The sequence below is a fragment of the Phalacrocorax aristotelis genome, unplaced genomic scaffold, assembly GCF_949628215.1.
Source record: "Phalacrocorax aristotelis unplaced genomic scaffold, bGulAri2.1 scaffold_100, whole genome shotgun sequence".
In the NCBI taxonomy this organism is placed as follows: domain Eukaryota; kingdom Metazoa; phylum Chordata; class Aves; order Suliformes; family Phalacrocoracidae; genus Phalacrocorax; species Phalacrocorax aristotelis.
In genome coordinates, this window is record NW_027441241.1 from 68,125 (window position 1) to 86,663 (window position 18,539).

General features: G+C 56.3%; 1 long non-coding RNA gene across 1 annotated transcript in view; it reads left to right on the plus strand.

The window, feature by feature from the left end:
* LOC142051165 (uncharacterized) overlaps positions 1-13,501 on the plus strand; it is a 36,353-nt gene extending 22,852 nt beyond the window's left edge. Inside the window, exons 2-3 of the long non-coding RNA XR_012658329.1 lie at positions 5,016-5,125; positions 13,395-13,501. This is a non-coding gene — a long non-coding RNA (uncharacterized LOC142051165). The remainder of the gene's footprint in view (positions 1-5,015; positions 5,126-13,394) is intronic.
* Positions 13,502-18,539: the final 5,038 nt, after the last annotated feature.

Sequence of the window (18,539 nt, forward strand, 5' to 3'; positions counted from 1 at the left end):
AAAAGGCTCTCCTTGCCTTCTTCCTCTGTGCTGCAGTTGGCTTAATCTCTCGCTGCTGCTGCTGCTGCTGGAAGAGGGATAAAGGGAGTGTTGTCGATCGGGTTGTTAAAAGCTTTTTCGCGGGCTGTAACGCGCGGGAAGGGGTGGGCGGGGGGGGGGCGACTCAGTACGGGGGAGGGGGAGGATCAGGCTGCGGGGAAAATGGGAAACCAACATCACCCTTCCCTCCTACGGCGCAGCCCGGCTGCACGGCTCCCCGGGGATGCCCCTGCCCGCGGGTGTACCGTGTGTGCGCCCCCCGCGTGGGGCGGGGGGGGACGACACACCCCCACACAGTCGGCGGCACTGGGGCAACCCCTGCCCCAGGGCTCCGCGCTCGTACCCGGCTCTCCCCGCTCCGGCACGGCACGGGGGCTGGACGCACCGAGGAGACCCCGGGGCGGCTTCTCGCGGCTGGGCGAGAACAGGGCCTGGCCCGAGCAGCCGAGCGGGCACCGCCGGTAGCTCGGAGGAGCGGGGCCGGCTCGGCTCGAGGCGTCAGAGCGAAAAGGGACGAGAACCATCCCGGAGCGTTGGGGGGGCGGCGGATGGTCCGGTGGCCGGGTTCGGCTCCGTGCCGGGCCGTGGGGCAGCCGGAGCCGCGCCGGGGGGCAGGTGAGGAGCCGCGTGGCCGGGCGCGCCGTGGGTCGGCGGGTTTCGGCTGTGGGGCCTCCCGGTCCGCGGAGTCCCCGGGGGGGGGTTGCGGGCAGCAGTGGCCCCGGGCCGAGCGCTTTCGTGGGTCGGTGGTTGTGTTTTGGGGCCGAGCCCGTGCCCGGCCGTGGGGAAGTAGGGGCAGCCCCACCCGGCTCTCGGCTGCTCCTCGTCGGGGTCGGGCGGCGGCGGCGACCCCGGCGGGGGCTCCTGTGGTGCCGGGCGGGTCCCCCCTTGCCCGCGAGGCAGGCAAGGACCCTGGCTGCTGCCGCCGCGGTTTGCTGGAGGCGGGCTGGGCCCGGCCCCCTGTGGGGTTGGGGTGCGGGCCCGGCGCTGCCGGGGAAACGCGGCCTGCGAGAGCAGGAAGAAAGCGCTGCCGGGCCGGCGCTGGGCTGCCCCGCCGGGGTGCGGGGCCGGGCCCGCGCAGTTCAGTTCCCAAGGCCTCCCCGACAGTGCCCGCGTGGGCCGTGGGGGTGCAGGGCTGTGGGGTGGCTGCGCTCTCCGCGCCCCTGAGCGTTGCCCGTGGGGACTGCGGAGGGGGCCGGGACGCAGCCAGGCTCAGCTGGTTTGGTCCCTGAACGGGGAGAGCACAGCTCTTCTGTTCCTGGGCCTTGAGAGCAGGCTCCTGTGGCTGGCGCCGGGGCCCTGAAACAGATCGAGTCGTGCGTTTTGAGGGCCTGAGCGAGGGGACTAAGTCGTGTGGTTTTGGGCTGAGGAGCAGAGGTCAAGTGCTGCATTTTTGGGACTTGAGAACAGGCTCAGCAGCTGGGCTTTTTGGCTCAGAACCGGTCCCAAAGTGAGCTGGTTTGGGGGCCAAAAGCAGCAGCCGGTTTGGCTGCTTGTGCAGGCTGGGGGGTGGGGGCATTGGGGGCTGCAGGGGAAAGCAGGGGTTGGGCAGGGTACGAGGACCCTCCCCGGAGGTGGGGGTCCGGTCACATCGGACCCCGAAGTTCGGGAGGCCGGCATGCACCAGAGCGAACTCGCCACCTGAGGCGGGTCTCTGGAGGAAGGGTGCTTTTTGGATCCAGCGCAGCGCACCCTCTTTGGGTCCAGCTCTTCTTTCTGCGCTGCTTAGAATAGTTATTAACCAATTAATTAATCATACAAACTAAGTCACAACAGCTCTGTCGGCTCCATCGTGGTTCGGAGCTCTGAATCGGTTTCACTTGGTGTCTAACACGTTTTTTCCCCAAGGAGAGGCTAAGTTTCAAAGTTAATTAGTTTTCTCATAAGTGTGTCAGTCGATAAAATTGAGTTACGATTGTTAAAACCACAAAGGTGACAGGAGTCTCACGGATCGGGTCTATTTCTGAAAATGTATTAATCCCATGCAAATGTCATCGGGATACAGATCATCTGCACTTCATGCTCTGACAAGACAAGATGCTGAGACAGGGATGAGCTCCAAAAGGACTGCTGAAAAGAAAAAAAAAAAAACAAAAAACGCACTCCACGCAGTCATGGGGTTTTTTGTTTGCATTTGGGGGGGGCGGGGTGGCTTTAACAAAAGAGTGCAGTGTTGGCCGGCAGCAGCCTGCAGAGCACTTTTGCTGCCTGATCTCTCCTTTTCTTTTCTTCCACTCCTCTTTCAGGGCTGTAATTGTCATTTGGATAGTTTTAGAAGAGCAGTTAAGTTGCTCGCCTGTGTCAATGTGCTGGTAATACCAGGAAGGTGAATGCTTGAACCGGTTGGGCGGGTGGGAATAACTTGGCTGCAGGTAGAATTTCTGAGGGAAGACCAGCAAAACCAGGAAGCAAATAGCAAGTTCCCAAAAAATGTGCGGGTGTCAAACACACAAAAGTTTCATTGCCGAATGTTTTTGGGAATATGTTCCCAATGGCTATTTTTAGTAAACATAAATTTTCAGGAGATTCAGGGTTGTGCGTGGCAAAACATGTCCCTCTGTTTTTGTGTCCTGCTGCACAAACGGCCGGCGGCAGGGCTCTTGTTCCCTGCTCTCGCTATTGCCACAGCAGGGCTGCGATATTTAGACCTAAGTGGGGATGGGTTTAGGAATGGAAGGAGAGAGAACGCCTGTGTTCTGTAAGGGCTATGAATGATATTTAGACCTAAGTGGGGATGGGTTTAGGAATGGAAGGAGAGAGAACGCCTGTGTTCTGTAAGGGCTATGAATGCTGACCCTTTGTCTCCGTCTGCCGCTTTTCCTGTGCGGGTGATGAAGCTGTTTTACTTTTCTCTGTTGTTCCAGGTCTAAATAGCTGCGAAGCTGTCGCCGCTGTGGGTGCGCAATTTGTGTTGCTGTGTTTCTGTGGAGTTCTAGCTACGGCTCGCTTCTAGTGTGGCCAAGCGTCAAGGTAGGGCTTTCAGTTTAAAGCTTCAGAAGCGCTGCGCGCCGAGATGGGTGTAGGTGAAACTGCTGTTGCGCCTGCAGCTGTGCTCGCAGGGATGCTGGGTGGCTCCGCATCAAACCGGCGAGGTGCGCGTGGACCTCCGTCGGGCTGCGCCCTAGGTGCGCGAGCGTGCGGTGTTTTTGCTGTTCCGGCTTGTAGGTGCGAGGGCTTAACGTTTGATTTAATGCATTTCCTTTAACGGCAGGCTGTAGTTGGGCTCTAGACGGTATTCCTACGTGGGCACAAGAGCTGTGGAATGGTTAAGCTGTTGCTGTGCCTCCAGGTGACTTGTTCAGTAACGCTGTTTTTCCAGGTGCAGATGGATGAGTCGTGCAGGGCAACGGAGGAGGGCCCAGGGGAGCGCTGTAAGAAGGTGAGTCTGTGTAGTACTGGAGGGAAGATGTGACTGATGGCTATAGGGCTCCATTATGGGTTTTACTCTTTTTTTTTTGTGATCCGAGGGTGCTAAGCGATGAGCCGAGCGTGATCTGGGCCCTGGAGGTGAGTCAGGCAAGGTGACCGGTGCTTGGTGGGCTGGAGTAGGTGTTCTTTTTCAGGTTATTCAGGGTTTTTTTCTCCTTCTCTTCACTTTCCCATCCCAATTTGGGGCCGATTCCCTCAAACAGGGACTTCCCCCTGTGGGGCTGCTTATGCAGCCTGGGAGCTGCTGCCTGGGCACAAAAATACCTCAAACCCCTTACTCTGGGTCTGCAATGGGGGGTGAAAAAACAGAAAGAATTCTGGTGGAAAGAAAACAACTTGGGGCTTCTGGGAAAGCCAACTCCAGCTGGATTTGTGCAGCTGGAAAGGAAAAAAAGGGTGGTGGTGGGGAAGGAACAACCACCTAAAAGCACCCACCAACCATTCTCATGCACAAAACCGAAAGTGAAAATGACCATTTTTTGTAGGGTAAAAGCACAAAAAGTCCCCACAGAACTCAGTAGTTTGGAAAAGCAACCCCAATTATTAGATTATGTAAAGAAGGCGGGGAAAAAAAGAAAACCAAAACAAAACCCTATCACAACCCTGATGCCACATGCCTACCAGCAGTTCCTGGGGCTTATTCTGCGGGGGTGGGGAACCCAACCTTGTTCCCCAGGTTTGCTGTGCTGCTTCTCCTCCCTCGGGCATGGGGGGGGCAGTGGCATGGACAGTAGCAAGCACCAGATGTTTTTAAGCGGTCGAGAGGAAAGGACAAATGCTCGAGACGCTTTGCTGTTTGGTGCAGAGGCAATGAACGGCGCTGCTGGGGCTGCGAGGGGGAAAGGTGCAGAGGAATAGAAGCTCTGTGGATGCAGCCAAGTTACGGTTTCTGGATGGTATTAATCGAGAAGAGTAATTCAGATAATGCTGCTGCCCAGCGACCAGAATTGGGTACTGAGCCCGGGAGCCGCGCACGCGCGGTGGCGTCCCTGTGATCCCCATTGCTCTCTCCGCAGGTAACAGCCCTGCGATGCTGCGGTGCCTGCGAGGTGATGCCGCCGTGCTCGTTGCTGCTTCCTGGTAAGGAAAGGCCTCCTCCGCTCCTGCTGCAGCGTGGTGGTGTGTCGGACACGATTCCCTGTGTCGGGTGAGGCCTAGGGCTGCCGACGAGGTGAGCGAGCGCCTTTGGTGGGTGCAGGGGTGTCTCCATGTGTGCCTGCACTACTGGGGCTGGTGGGATGGGAAGCTTCAAACGACCCGCCGAGGCAGGCTTCTGGTATGCTAAAGGCGAGTGGGTGAGGGTAGCCCTAGGAGTTACTCGGGAGCTGATAGAAGGGAAGAGGGAAAGGAGGAGGAGGATGATGACCTTTTCCCCCTGCCCAGGGTGCAGAAGATGGCCGACTCTCCAGCTCACCAGAGCTCCCCCTCAGCCTCCCCTGGCCCCCCTTGCCCAGTGCGCCTGCTCCCAGCTCCAGCACGAGCGAGCTAGGCTACGTGCCGAGGAAGCCTCATCTCGTAAGAGCTGTAAGACACCCATGTGTTCTCTTCAGGTGGAGGACGGCCTAGAGTCTGGAGCTGCAGAAGAGGCAGGGAGGAGAGGAGGGGAAAGACGCATCTGAACGGCTAAATTGTGCCAGCAGCGCTGAGAGCGAGAGTCGCGGTGAGTCCTGGGCCAGTGGGGCCCCGTTGCCTCTCTTGTACGTCCTGGGCCCTCCCTGTCTCTCCCCCGGCCCCCTCTCTTTCCTTACCTGCTGCAAAATTTTATTTTTTCTTTTGGGCCCCCCCCGCACCTTCTTTCTCCATCTCGCTCTGAGTGGCTCCCTGCCTCCCCGTCTTTTTCAGTCCTCCCTCTCTCTGTCCTGTAGCCTGTGGCTCCTTTTTCTATCTCCGCCTCTCTCTGCCTGGCTCTGGCTCCGTTTTTTTATTCCTCCTGCTCTGTCCTGTAGCCTGTCTGTATTTTGTCTTTCTCTGGCCTTCTTGGTCTGACTCCCCGTGTTACCGAAAAACGCGGTAAAATCGGAAACGACTCCTCAACGCCAATTTAGTATTAAAGAGCAGGCGTTGTTTATTCACGGCGCCGGATGCACGGGGGATCGCTCCTCCTGGCGTGCGTACCTCACACACCTTTCCCGTACAATTTGTAGATCAAAATTTTACGTATTCATACGTATTCATTATTGTCCTGTCTGCTGATCGGTACAAACTTGCTCGTTCCGTATGTAAATCGCTGCGCAGGCTCGGTTGTCCTCTTCCGTTGTTCTCTTCTGAGTAGGTGGTATTACTTGGGTCGGTGGTGGTCCGTGAGTCGGTGGTCGCGATCTCCCCCTGCCGGAATTACCTTTTTACCTTCTTGGCTAGTTTTCTCAGTCCGCTCCACGAAACCGCGTTTTGTCGTCCTTTTCTGACAGAAGCACGTTGTCTGTTGTTCTGCTGACGTTAACGATCGCCTAGGGACTAAAATGCAGATCAACAGGTGCGCTGATTCGTACGCTCCATGTTCCCGTAATGGAACACCGTCTCTGGTTGGCTGATTTCATCGCTTTGGTTACACCTGTTCCTGTTGTTCAGTTTCTTCTTTTTTGGCTTTGTGTGATTCTCTCTGTGATTCTGTTTTTCTCTGCCTCGCTTTTCCCAGCTCCCCGTCCCTCACTTGGAATGCCCGTTGTCCTTCACCAGCTCACTCTCCCTTGGTTGCCATCCCCGTTTCTGAATTCCTCCTGCTTTGCCACGTAGCCCGTGACTTTTTTCTTAATCTCTCTCTGTCTGCCTCAACGCTCCCCCCGCGCTTTTTCATTCGTCTGCTCTGCTCTGCACCCTGCTACTGTTCTTGCCTTTCTGAGTTCTTCTCTGTCGAGCTCCCTTTCCCTATTTGTGAATTCCTGTTCTTCCTGCAGCCACCGCTGTTCCCTGTGACCTCCGTCTCTCTCTGTCCAGCTCCCTGTCCCTAGGTTTTAATCCCTGCCTCTGCCCGCTGTAGCCCGTCTAGGTTTTTCTCTCGGCCTCTCTCTCTGTCCGGCTCCCTCTCTCTGTGTTCTAATTCCACGTTCTCTGTCACGTAGACCCGTGCTATTTGTTTGTCCTCATCTCTCTCTGTCCAGCTCCTTGCTGCGATGTTTTATTTCTTCCCTCTCTGTCTGTCTTTGTAGCCCGTTGCCGTTGTTGGTTTTTTTTTTTTCACTTGTTTCTTCATGTGTCTCTGTCTGCCTCCCAGTGCCTGATCTTTAATTCCTCCTTCCCTGTAGGCCGCTGTTCCTTTTTTCCATTCTACGTTGTGTTCTCTTTGGTCTGCTGTTCTTATTCATCGATTCCCTCCTCGCTGCCCTGTGGCTTGTCCCCATTTATTGTTGCCTCTCTCTCCCTCTCTCTGGCTTCTTGCCCCTGTTTTTAAAATTCCTCCCTCTCTTCTCTCTTCCCTGTTGGCCGTGTGATCTTCAGCCTTTCTCCACCTCTTTCTGCCCAGCTCTCTGCGTCTATTCATTAATTCTTCCCTCTCTGCCCTGTAGCCTGTAGCTTCTGTCCTTTCTCCATCTTGCTGTCTCTGGCTTCCCCGTGACCCTCTTTTAGAATTGTTTCTCTCTTCTCTCTGTACGCATTGCGATTCCTTTTGCTCTCCATCTCCCTTTGTTTTGGTGTTTTTTTTGTTGTTTTTCTGGCTCCCTGTCCCTAATTGTTAATTCTCTGCCTTCTCATGCTCTGTACCACGTAGCCCCGTGGTTTGTTTTGTGGTGTTCCCTCCCCGGCCCCTTCCCTCCGTCGCTGGCCATCTCGGCTCCCTGTCCCCGTGGCTTCATTCTTCCCTTTCTGCCCTGTTCTTGTCGCTTATCTTGTCTGTCTCCATCTCGCTCGGTCCAGCTTCCTGCCCCTGTTCTTCTTTCCTCCCTCGCTGTCGTGCTGCCTGCCCCAGGTTCTTTGTGCGTCTCCAGCCTGCTCCTCATCCTTCTTTGTTGGTCTGTGTCCTGCTCTTCCCCTCTCTCTGCTGCTTTTATCTCCACCTCCGTCAGGCTCCCTGTCCTCCTCTGGCCGTCCTGTTCCCTGCCTCGTGCCTTCTCACTACACGCACACACGCCCCCCCCGCCCCCGTCCAGCCGGATGCTGCTCTTCTCTCCTCCTACTGTCCTGTGCCCTGCTCCTCACCTTTGGTGGCCTCCCCCTCTGCCCAGCAGCCCGTCGCCCCAGGAGCCAGGCGACGGACGGTCCGTTCCCTGCCAAACCGGGACAAGCGCGTGCCGTGGCTTAGCCTCAGCTGGCAACTCTGCAGCAGGGAGCTGCTTGCTCGCTCCACCCTCAGTGGGCTGGGGGAGAGAGCTGGAAGGGTAAAAGTGAGAAAAATCATGGGTTGAGATCAAGACGGTTTAATAGGTAAAGCAAAAGCTGTGCGTGGAAGCAAAGCAAGGAATTAATTCGCTCCTCCTTTTCGGCGGGCAGGTGTTGAGCTGTTTCTGGGAAAGCAGGGCTCTGTCATGTGTAACGGTTAGTTAGGAAGAGAAATGCCGTAGCCCCCAAGGACTCCCCCTTCTTCCCACAGTTGGAACCCGCAGTTCGGTACGGGCGTGTAGTGCACGAGCGAGCTAGGCTACGTGCCTAGGAAGCCTCATCTCGTAAGAGCTGTAAGACACCCCCGTGTTCTCTTCAGGTGGAGGTCGGCCTAGAGTCTGGAGCTGCAGAAGAGGCAGGGAGGAGAGGAGGGGAAAGAAGCATGTGAACGGCTAAATTGTGCCAGCAGCGCTGAGAGCGAGAGTCGCGGTGAGTCCTGGGCCAGTGGGGCCCCGTTGCCTCTCTTGTACGTCCTGGGCCCTCCCTGTCTCTCCCCCGGCCCCCTCTCTTTCCTTACCTGCTGCAAAATTTTTTTTTTTTTGCGCCCCCCCCGCACCTTCTTTCTCCGTCTCGCTCTGAGTGGCTCCCTGCCTCCCCGTCTTTTCAGTCCTCCCTCTCTCTGTCCTGTAGCCTGTGGCTACTTGTTCTTTCTCTGCCTCTCTCTGCCTGGCTCTGGCTCCGTTTTTATTTTTTTACTCCTCCTGCTCTGTCCTGTAGCCTGTCGGTATTTTTGTCTTTCTCTGGCTCTCTCGGTCTGACTCCCTGTGTTACCGAAAAACGCGGTAAAATCGGAAACAACTCCTCAAGGCCAATTTAGTATTAAAGAGCAGGCATTCTTTATTCACGGCGCCGGATGCACGGGGGATCGCTCCTCCTGGCGTGCGTACCTCACGCACCTTTCCCGTTCAATTTGTAGATCAAAATTTTACGTATTCATACGTATTCATTATTGTCCTGTCTGCTGATCGGTACAAACTTGCTCGTTCCGTATGTAAATCGCTGCGCAGGCTCGGTGGTGGTCCGTGAGTCGGTGGTCGCGATCTCCCCCTGCCAGAATTGCCTTTTACCTTCTTGGCTGTTAATCTTGGCAGTCTTGGCTAGTTCTCTCAGTCCGCTCCACGAAACCGCGTTTTGTCGTCCTTTTCTGACAGAAGCACGTTGTCTGTTGTTCTGCTGACGTTAACGATCGCCTAGGGACTAAAATGCAGATCAACAGGTGCGCTGATTCGTACGCTCCATGTTCCCGTAATGGAACACCGTCTCTGGTTGGCTGATTTCATCGCTTTGGTTACACCTGTTCCTGTTGTTCAGTTTCTTCTTTTTTGGCTTTGTGTGATTCTCTCTGTGATTCTGTTTTTCTCTGCCTCGCTTTTCCCAGCTCCCCGTCCCTCACTTGGAATGCCCGTTGTCCTTTACCAGCTCACTCTCCCTTGGTTGCCATCCCCGTTTCTGAATTCCTCCTGCTTTGCCACGTAGCCCGTGACTTTTTTCTTAATCTCTCTCTGTCTGCCTCAACGCTCCCCCCGCGCTTTTTCATTCGTCTGCTCTGCTCTGCACCCTGCTACTGTTCTTGCCTTTCTGAGTTCTTCTCTGTCGAGCTCCCTTTCCCTATTTGTGAATTCCTGTTCTTCCTGCAGCCACCGCTGTTCCCTGTGACCTCCGTCTCTCTCTGTCCAGCTCCCTGTCCCTAGGTTTTAATCCCTGCCTCTGCCCGCTGTAGCCCGTCTAGGTTTTTCTCTCGGCCTCTCTCTCTGTCCGGCTCCCTCTCTCTGTGTTCTAATTCCACGTTCTCTGTCACGTAGACCCGTGCTATTTGTTTGTCCTCATCTCTCTCTGTCCAGCTCCTTGCTGCGATGTTTTATTTCTTCCCTCTCTGTCTGTCTTTGTAGCCCGTTGCCGTTGTTGTTTTTTTTTTTTTTTTCCCACTTGTTTCTTCATGTGTCTCTGTCTGCCTCCCAGTGCCTGATCTTTAATTCCTCCTTCCCTGTAGGCCGCTGTTCCTTTTTTCCATTCTACGTTGTGTTCTCTTTGGTCTGCTGTTCTTATTCATCGATTCCCTCCTCGCTGCCCTGTGGCTTGTCCCCATTTATTGTTGCCTCTCTCTCCCTCTCTCTGGCTTCTTGCCCCTGTTTTTAAAATTCCTCCCTCTCTTCTCTCTTCCCTGTTGGCCGTGTGATCTTCAGCCTTTCTCCACCTCTTTCTGCCCAGCTCTCTGCGTCTATTCATTAATTCTTCCCTCTCTGCCCTGTAGCCTGTAGCTTCTGTCCTTTCTCCATCTTGCTGTCTCTGGCTTCCCCGTGACCCTCTTTTAGAATTGTTTCTCTCTTCTCTCTGTATGCATTGCGATTCCTTTTGCTCTCCATCTCCCTTTGTTTTGGTGTTTTTTTTGTTGTTTTTCTGGCTCCCTGTCCCTAATTGTTAATTCTCTGCCTTCTCATGCTCTGTACCACGTAGCCCCGTGGTTTGTTTTGTGGTGTTCCCTCCCCGGCCCCTTCCCTCCGTCGTTGGCTGTCTCGGCTCCCTGTCCCCGTGGCTTCATTCTTCCCTTTCTGCCCTGTTCTTGTCGCTTATCTTGTCTGTCTCCATCTCGCTCGGTCCAGCTTCCTGCCCCTGTTCTTCTTTCCTCCCTCGCTGTCGTGCTGCCTGCCCCAGGTTCTTTGTGCGTCTCCAGCCTGCTCCTCATCCTTCTTTGTTGGTCTGTGTCCTGCTCTTCCCCTCTCTCTGCTGCTTTTATCTCCACCTCCGTCAGGCTCCCTGTCCTCCTCTGGCCGTCCTGTTCCCTGCCTCGTGCCTTCTCACTACACGCACACACGCCCCCCCCGCCCCCGTCCAGCCGGATGCTGCTCTTCTCTCCTCCTACTGTCCTGTGCCCTGCTCCTCACCTTTGGTGGCCTCCCCCTCTGCCCAGCAGCCCGTCGCTCCAGGAGCCAGGCGACGGACGGTCCGTTCCCTGCCAAACCGGGACAAGCGCGTGCCGTGGCTTAGCCTCAGCTGGCAACTCTGCAGCAGGGAGCTGCTTGCTCGCTCCACCCTCAGTGGGCTGGGGGAGAGAGCTGGAAGGGTAAAAGTGAGAAAAATCATGGGTTGAGATCAAGACGGTTTAATAGGTAAAGCAAAAGCTGTGCGTGGAAGCAAAGCAAGGAATTAATTCGCTCCTCCTTTTCGGCGGGCAGGTGTTGAGCTGTTTCTGGGAAAGCAGGGCTCTGTCATGTGTAACGGTTACTTAGGAAGAGAAATGCCGTAGCCCCCAAGGACTCCCCCTTCTTCCCCCAGCTGCGTGTGCTGAGCATGATGTCAAATGGTATGGAATATCCCTTTGGTCAGTTAGCTGGGAAAGCTTTCCCAGCTGTGTCCTCTCCCAGCCTACTTGCTGGTGGGGCACTGAGAGAACCAGAAGAGGCCCTGACTGTGGAAGCAGTGCTCAGCAAGAACCAAAACATCTCTACATTATTAACGGTGTTTTGAGCATAAATCCAAAACTTATCCCTTCCTAGCTACTCTGGAGAAAATGAGCACTATCCCAGCCAACACCAGCTCCGTGCGGCTGCGGCAACGGCGGCCGAGGTGGCCTTGGGGCAGTGGGAGCGTTGGGGACCCTGAGCCACGAATGGCTCCTGGGACTTGTTACGCGTGTGCGCCTGCACAAACACCTGCCCTCTCGTTTGCCCTCAGGGCTGCGTTTGCGCTGCCTTTGCGTGGGGCAAGGGGCTGTGATGGAGCCCAGGGGAGGAGGTGGTGCACTGTGGGGGTGAGGGGAGGGGGCCCCCCGTTGCTGCTGTGCCTCAGCTGCGCGCGGGGGCTGGAGGAGCCCCAGGTGCGGGCAGTGGGGCTGATGGTGCCGGCTCCTCCCTGGAAAAGGGGTGGTGCCCTGCTCCGGGGGGCCAGTGTGAGCCGAGGGCGGAGCGGAGCGGAGCTGTGGCCGAGCGTCAGCGGGCTGCTACTGTAGCGAGGGAGAAGGTGAGCGGGGGCTGGGGGGTGGGCCGCTGGGTCCCGGGTAAAGCCCCGAGGAGGGCTGCGGCGGGGCAGCGCCGGGTCGGAGCGGAGCTGTGGGGAGAGCGAGGCTGTGGTGAGGGCTCGGTGGGGGTTCCGGGTGCATCGGCGGGAGGGACGGTGCCCCGCAGGGTCAGAGAGCGGGAGGGCGGGCTCGCGGCATTCCGGGAGCTGTGGTGGTGCGGCTGTGGGCTGGCCGTGCGGCCGTGTTGTGTCGCAGAGCATGCCGGGAGCTGTGGTGGTGCGGCTGTGGGCTGGCCGGGCGGCCGTGTTGTGGCGCAGAGCATGCCGGGAGCTGCAGTCCTTGCGGCGCGCGGCTGCCGGGCGGCCGTGTTGTGGCGCAGAGCATGCCGGGAGGTGTAGTCCTTGCGGCGCGCGGCTGCCGGGCGGCCGTGTTGTGGCGCAGAGCATGCCGGGAGGCGTAGTCCTTGGGGCGCGCGGCTGCCGGGCGGCCGTGTTGTGTCGCAGAGCATGCCGGGAGCTGCAGTCCTTGTGGCGCGCGGCTGCGGTGCGGCCGTGTTGTGGCGCAGAGCATGCCGGGCGGTGTAGTCCTTGCGGCGCGCGGCTGCCGGGCGGCCGTGTTGTGGCGCAGAGCATGCCGGGAGCTGTAGTCCAGGCGCAGTGGTTGCCGGCGCTGTCACGTGGTTCGCCGGGGCGTGGCGGGAGGCGCGGTCTTCCGGTGCTCGGGTGCCGGGCGGCCGTGCCGCGTACGGTACGCGCGGTGTATTTGGGGTTGGATTCGTGTTGATTTCTGGGGGCTTGCGGGTGCGGCCGCTCCCCGAGAAGCGGTGAGTTCCCGGGAGCTGACAGAAGGGAAGAGGGAAAGGAGGAGGACGGTGACGTTTTCCCCGTGCCCAGGGCGCAGATGATGGCCGCCTCCCCGGCTCGCCGGAGCTCCCGCTCAGCCTCCCCTTGCCCCCCCCTTGCCCCGTGCGCCTGCCCCCAGCCCCGGCACCTCCCCTGCAGCGTGCCGCGTAGCCCTTGGCCGCCCCCAGGCCCTGTCGTGAAGGCAGCGAGCCGGCCCTCAAGCGCACTGGATTCCCCCTCGGCGCAGGGGCCCTTAGCAGTAGCGCGGGGAAGGGGCGCTGTGTCCAGAAGCCCCTGCGCAAGGAGAGGCTTTGGTCAGGGTCGATCGACGGTAATGACGGTCGCTGTTTCTTCTTTCCCTCTCCCAGAGACCGTGCTGAGGACGTGGTTGTCTGTCCTTCCCCCGGGGATGCCGTTGACTGCGGCCGTCTCAGGCTCGCGTGGCTTCTCTCTGCCCGGCCTCGCCGTCCTTGCAGCGCAGGGCCGAAAAGGGATAGACAAAGCCCTTCCCGGCTGTGGAGAGGAGCTGCCTCGGCTGAAGCTGGAGACGCCAACGAAAGGTAAAGCAGAAGAAACTGAAGGCGCTCTGGCTGCCAGCTGCTTTCCTGCTGCAGGCAAGAGAGAGCCTGTCCCTGCAGGTGAGGGAGGAAGGATCCCCCTTCATAGCCCGCAGCGGGCCAGGCCACCAACGTGCACCGCAGGGTCTGTACGCGTAACCCGCAGTTCGGTACGGGTGTGTAGGGCACGAGTGAGCTAGGCTACGTGCCTAGGAAGCCTCATCTCGTAAGAGCTGTAAGACACCCCCGTGTTCTCTTCAGGTGGAGGTCGGCCTAGAGTCTGGAGCTGCAGAAGAGGCGGGGAGGAGAGGAGGGGAAAGAAGCATGTGAACGGCTAAATTGTGCCAGCAGCGCTGAGAGCGAGAGTTGCGGTGAGTCCTGGGCCAGTGGGGCCCCGTTGCCTCTCTTGTACGTCCTGGGCCCTCCCTGTCTCTCCCCCGGCCCCCTCTCTTTCCTTACCTGCTGCAAAATTATTTTTTTTTTGCGCCCCCCCCGCACCTTCTTTCTCCGTCTCGCTCTGAGTGGCTCCCTGCCTCCCCGTCTTTTCAGTCCTCCCTCTCTCTGTCCTGTAGCCTGTGGCTACTTGTTCTTTCTCTGCCTCTCTCTGCCTGGCTCTGGCTCCGTTTTTATTTTTTTACTCCTCCTGCTCTGTCCTGTAGCCTGTCGGTATTTTTGTCTTTCTCTGGCTCTCTCGGTCTGACTCCCTGTGTTACCGAAAAACGCGGTAAAATCGGAAACAACTCCTCAAGGCCAATTTAGTATTAAAGAGCAGGCATTCTTTATTCACGGCGCCGGATGCACGGGGGATCGCTCCTCCTGGCGTGCGTACCTCACGCACCTTTCCCGTTCAATTTGTAGATCAAAATTTTATGTATTCATACGTATTCATTATTGTCCTGTCTGCTGATCGGTACAAACTTGCTCGTTCCGTATGTAAATCGCTGCGCAGGCTCGGTGGTGGTCCGTGAGTCGGTGGTCGCGATCTCCCCCTGCCAGAATTGCCTTTTACCTTCTTGGCTGTTAATCTTGGCAGTCTTGGCTAGTTCTCTCAGTCCGCTCCACGAAACCGCGTTTTGTCGTCCTTTTCTGACAGAAGCACGTTGTCTGTTGTTCTGCTGACGTTAACGATCGCCTAGGGACTAAAATGCAGATCAACAGGTGCGCTGATTCGTACGCTCCATGTTCCCGTAATGGAACACCGTCTCTGGTTGGCTGATTTCATCGCTTTGGTTACACCTGTTCCTGTTGTTCAGTTTCTTCTTTTTTGGCTTTGTGTGATTCTCTCTGTGATTCTGTTTTTCTCTGCCTCGCTTTTCCCAGCTCCCCGTCCCTCACTTGGAATGCCCGTTGTCCTTTACCAGCTCACTCTCCCTTGGTTGCCATCCCCGTTTCTGAATTCCTCCTGCTTTGCCACGTAGCCCGTGACTTTTTTCTTAATCTCTCTCTGTCTGCCTCAACGCTCCCCCCGCGCTTTTTCATTCGTCTGCTCTGCTCTGCACCCTGCTACTGTTCTTGCCTTTCTGAGTTCTTCTCTGTCGAGCTCCCTTTCCCTATTTGTGAATTCCTGTTCTTCCTGCAGCCACCGCTGTTCCCTGTGACCTCCGTCTCTCTCTGTCCAGCTCCCTGTCCCTAGGTTTTAATCCCTGCCTCTGCCCGCTGTAGCCCGTCTAGGTTTTTCTCTCGGCCTCTCTCTCTGTCCGGCTCCCTCTCTCTGTGTTCTAATTCCACGTTCTCTGTCACGTAGACCCGTGCTATTTGTTTGTCCTCATCTCTCTCTGTCCAGCTCCTTGCTGCGATGTTTTATTTCTTCCCTCTCTGTCTGTCTTTGTAGCCCGTTGCCGTTGTTGTTTTTTTTTTTTTTTTCCCACTTGTTTCTTCATGTGTCTCTGTCTGCCTCCCAGTGCCTGATCTTTAATTCCTCCTTCCCTGTAGGCCGCTGTTCCTTTTTTCCATTCTACGTTGTGTTCTCTTTGGTCTGCTGTTCTTATTCATCGATTCCCTCCTCGCTGCCCTGTGGCTTGTCCCCATTTATTGTTGCCTCTCTCTCCCTCTCTCTGGCTTCTTGCCCCTGTTTTTAAAATTCCTCCCTCTCTTCTCTCTTCCCTGTTGGCCGTGTGATCTTCAGCCTTTCTCCACCTCTTTCTGCCCAGCTCTCTGCGTCTATTCATTAATTCTTCCCTCTCTGCCCTGTAGCCTGTAGCTTCTGTCCTTTCTCCATCTTGCTGTCTCTGGCTTCCCCGTGACCCTCTTTTAGAATTGTTTCTCTCTTCTCTCTGTATGCATTGCGATTCCTTTTGCTCTCCATCTCCCTTTGTTTTGGTGTTTTTTTTGTTGTTTTTCTGGCTCCCTGTCCCTAATTGTTAATTCTCTGCCTTCTCATGCTCTGTACCACGTAGCCCCGTGGTTTGTTTTGTGGTGTTCCCTCCCCGGCCCCTTCCCTCCGTCGTTGGCTGTCTCGGCTCCCTGTCCCCGTGGCTTCATTCTTCCCTTTCTGCCCTGTTCTTGTCGCTTATCTTGTCTGTCTCCATCTCGCTCGGTCCAGCTTCCTGCCCCTGTTCTTCTTTCCTCCCTCGCTGTCGTGCTGCCTGCCCCAGGTTCTTTGTGCGTCTCCAGCCTGCTCCTCATCCTTCTTTGTTGGTCTGTGTCCTGCTCTTCCCCTCTCTCTGCTGCTTTTATCTCCACCTCCGTCAGGCTCCCTGTCCTCCTCTGGCCGTCCTGTTCCCTGCCTCGTGCCTTCTCACTACACGCACACACGCCCCCCCCGCCCGCGTCCAGCCGGATGCTGCTCTTCTCTCCTCCTACTGTCCTGTGCCCTGCTCCTCACCTTTGGTGGCCTCCCCCTCTGCCCAGCAGCCCGTCGCTCCAGGAGCCAGGCGACGGACGGTCCGTTCCCTGCCAAACCGGGACAAGCGCGTGCCGTGGCTTAGCCTCAGCTGGCAACTCTGCAGCAGGGAGCTGCTTGCTCGCTCCACCCTCAGTGGGCTGGGGGAGAGAGCTGGAAGGGTAAAAGTGAGAAAAATCATGGGTTGAGATCAAGACGGTTTAATAGGTAAAGCAAAAGCTGTGCGTGGAAGCAAAGCAAGGAATTAATTCGCTCCTCCTTTTCGGCGGGCAGGTGTTGAGCTGTTTCTGGGAAAGCAGGGCTCTGTCATGTGTAACGGTTAGTTAGGAAGAGAAATGCCGTAGCCCCCAAGGACTCCCCCTTCTTCCCACAGTTGGAACCCGCAGTTCGGTACGGGCGTGTAGTGCACGAGCGAGCTAGGCTACGTGCCTAGGAAGCCTCATCTCGTAAGAGCTGTAAGACACCCCCGTGTTCTCTTCAGGTGGAGGTCGGCCTAGAGTCTGGAGCTGCAGAAGAGGCAGGGAGGAGAGGAGGGGAAAGAAGCATGTGAACGGCTAAATTGTGCCAGCAGCGCTGAGAGCGAGAGTCGCGGTGAGTCCTGGGCCAGTGGGGCCCCGTTGCCTCTCTTGTACGTCCTGGGCCCTCCCTGTCTCTCCCCCGGCCCCCTCTCTTTCCTTACCTGCTGCAAAATTATTTTTTTTTTGCGCCCCCCCCCCGCACCTTCTTTCTCCGTCTCGCTCTGAGTGGCTCCCTGCCTCCCCGTCTTTTCAGTCCTCCCTCTCTCTGTCCTGTAGCCTGTGGCTACTTGTTCTTTCTCCGCCTCTCTCTGCCTGGCTCTGGCTCCGTTTTTATTTTTTTACTCCTCCTGCTCTGTCCTGTAGCCTGTCGGTATTTTTGTCTTTCTCTGGCTCTCTCGGTCTGACTCCCTGTGTTACCGAAAAACGCGGTAAAATCGGAAACAACTCCTCAAGGCCAATTTAGTATTAAAGAGCAGGCATTCTTTATTCACGGCGCCGGATGCACGGGGGATCGCTCCTCCTGGCGTGCGTACCTCACGCACCTTTCCCGTTCAATTTGTAGATCAAAATTTTACGTATTCATACGTATTCATTATTGTCCTGTCTGCTGATCGGTACAAACTTGCTCGTTCCGTATGTAAATCGCTGCGCAGGCTCGGTGGTGGTCCGTGAGTCGGTGGTCGCGATCTCCCCCTGCCAGAATTGCCTTTTACCTTCTTGGCTGTTAATCTTGGCAGTCTTGGCTAGTTCTCTCAGTCCGCTCCACGAAACCGCGTTTTGTCGTCCTTTTCTGACAGAAGCACGTTGTCTGTTGTTCTGCTGACGGATCGCCTAGGGACTAAAATGCAGATCAACAGGTGCGCTGATTCGTACGCTCCATGTTCCCGTAATGGAACACCGTCTCTGGTTGGCTGATTTCATCGCTTTGGTTACACCTGTTCCTGTTGTTCGGTTTCTTCTTTTTTGGCTTTGTGTGATTCTCTCTGTGATTCTGTTTTTCTCTGCCTCGCTTTTCCCAGCTCCCCGTCCCTCACTTGGAATGCCCGTTGTCCTTCACCAGCTCACTCTCCCTTGGTTGCCATCCCCGTTTCTGAATTCCTCCTGCTTTGCCACGTAGCCCGTGACTTTTTTCTTAATCTCTCTCTGTCTGCCTCAACGCTCCCCCCGCGCTTTTTCATTCGTCTGCTCTGCTCTGCACCCTGCTACTGTTCTTGCCTTTCTGAGTTCTTCTCTGTCGAGCTCCCTTTCCCTATTTGTGAATTCCTGTTCTTCCTGCAGCCACCGCTGTTCCCTGTGACCTCCGTCTCTCTCTGTCCAGCTCCCTGTCCCTAGGTTTTAATCCCTGCCTCTGCCCGCTGTAGCCCGTCTAGGTTTTTCTCTCGGCCTCTCTCTCTGTCCGGCTCCCTCTCTCTGTGTTCTAATTCCACGTTCTCTGTCACGTAGACCCGTGCTATTTGTTTGTCCTCATCTCTCTCTGTCCAGCTCCTTGCTGCGATGTTTTATTTCTTCCCTCTCTGTCTGTCTTTGTAGCCCGTTGCCGTTGTTGGTTTTTTTTTTTTTCACTTGTTTCTTCATGTGTCTCTGTCTGCCTCCCAGTGCCTGATCTTTAATTCCTCCTTCCCTGTAGGCCGCTGTTCCTTTTTTCCATTCTACATTGTGTTCTCTTTGGTCTGCTGTTCTTATTCATCGATTCCCTCCTCGCTGCCCTGTGGCTTGTCCCCATTTATTGTTGCCTCTCTCTCCCTCTCTCTGGCTTCTTGCCCCTGTTTTTAAAATTCCTCCCTCTCTTCTCTCTTCCCTGTTGGCCGTGTGATCTTCAGCCTTTCTCCACCTCTTTCTGCCCAGCTCTCTGCGTCTATTCATTAATTCTTCCCTCTCTGCCCTGTAGCCTGTAGCTTCTGTCCTTTCTCCATCTTGCTGTCTCTGGCTTCCCCGTGACCCTCTTTTAGAATTGTTTCTCTCTTCTCTCTGTATGCATTGCGATTCCTTTTGCTCTCCATCTCCCTTTGTTTTGGTGTTTTTTTTGTTGTTTTTCTGGCTCCCTGT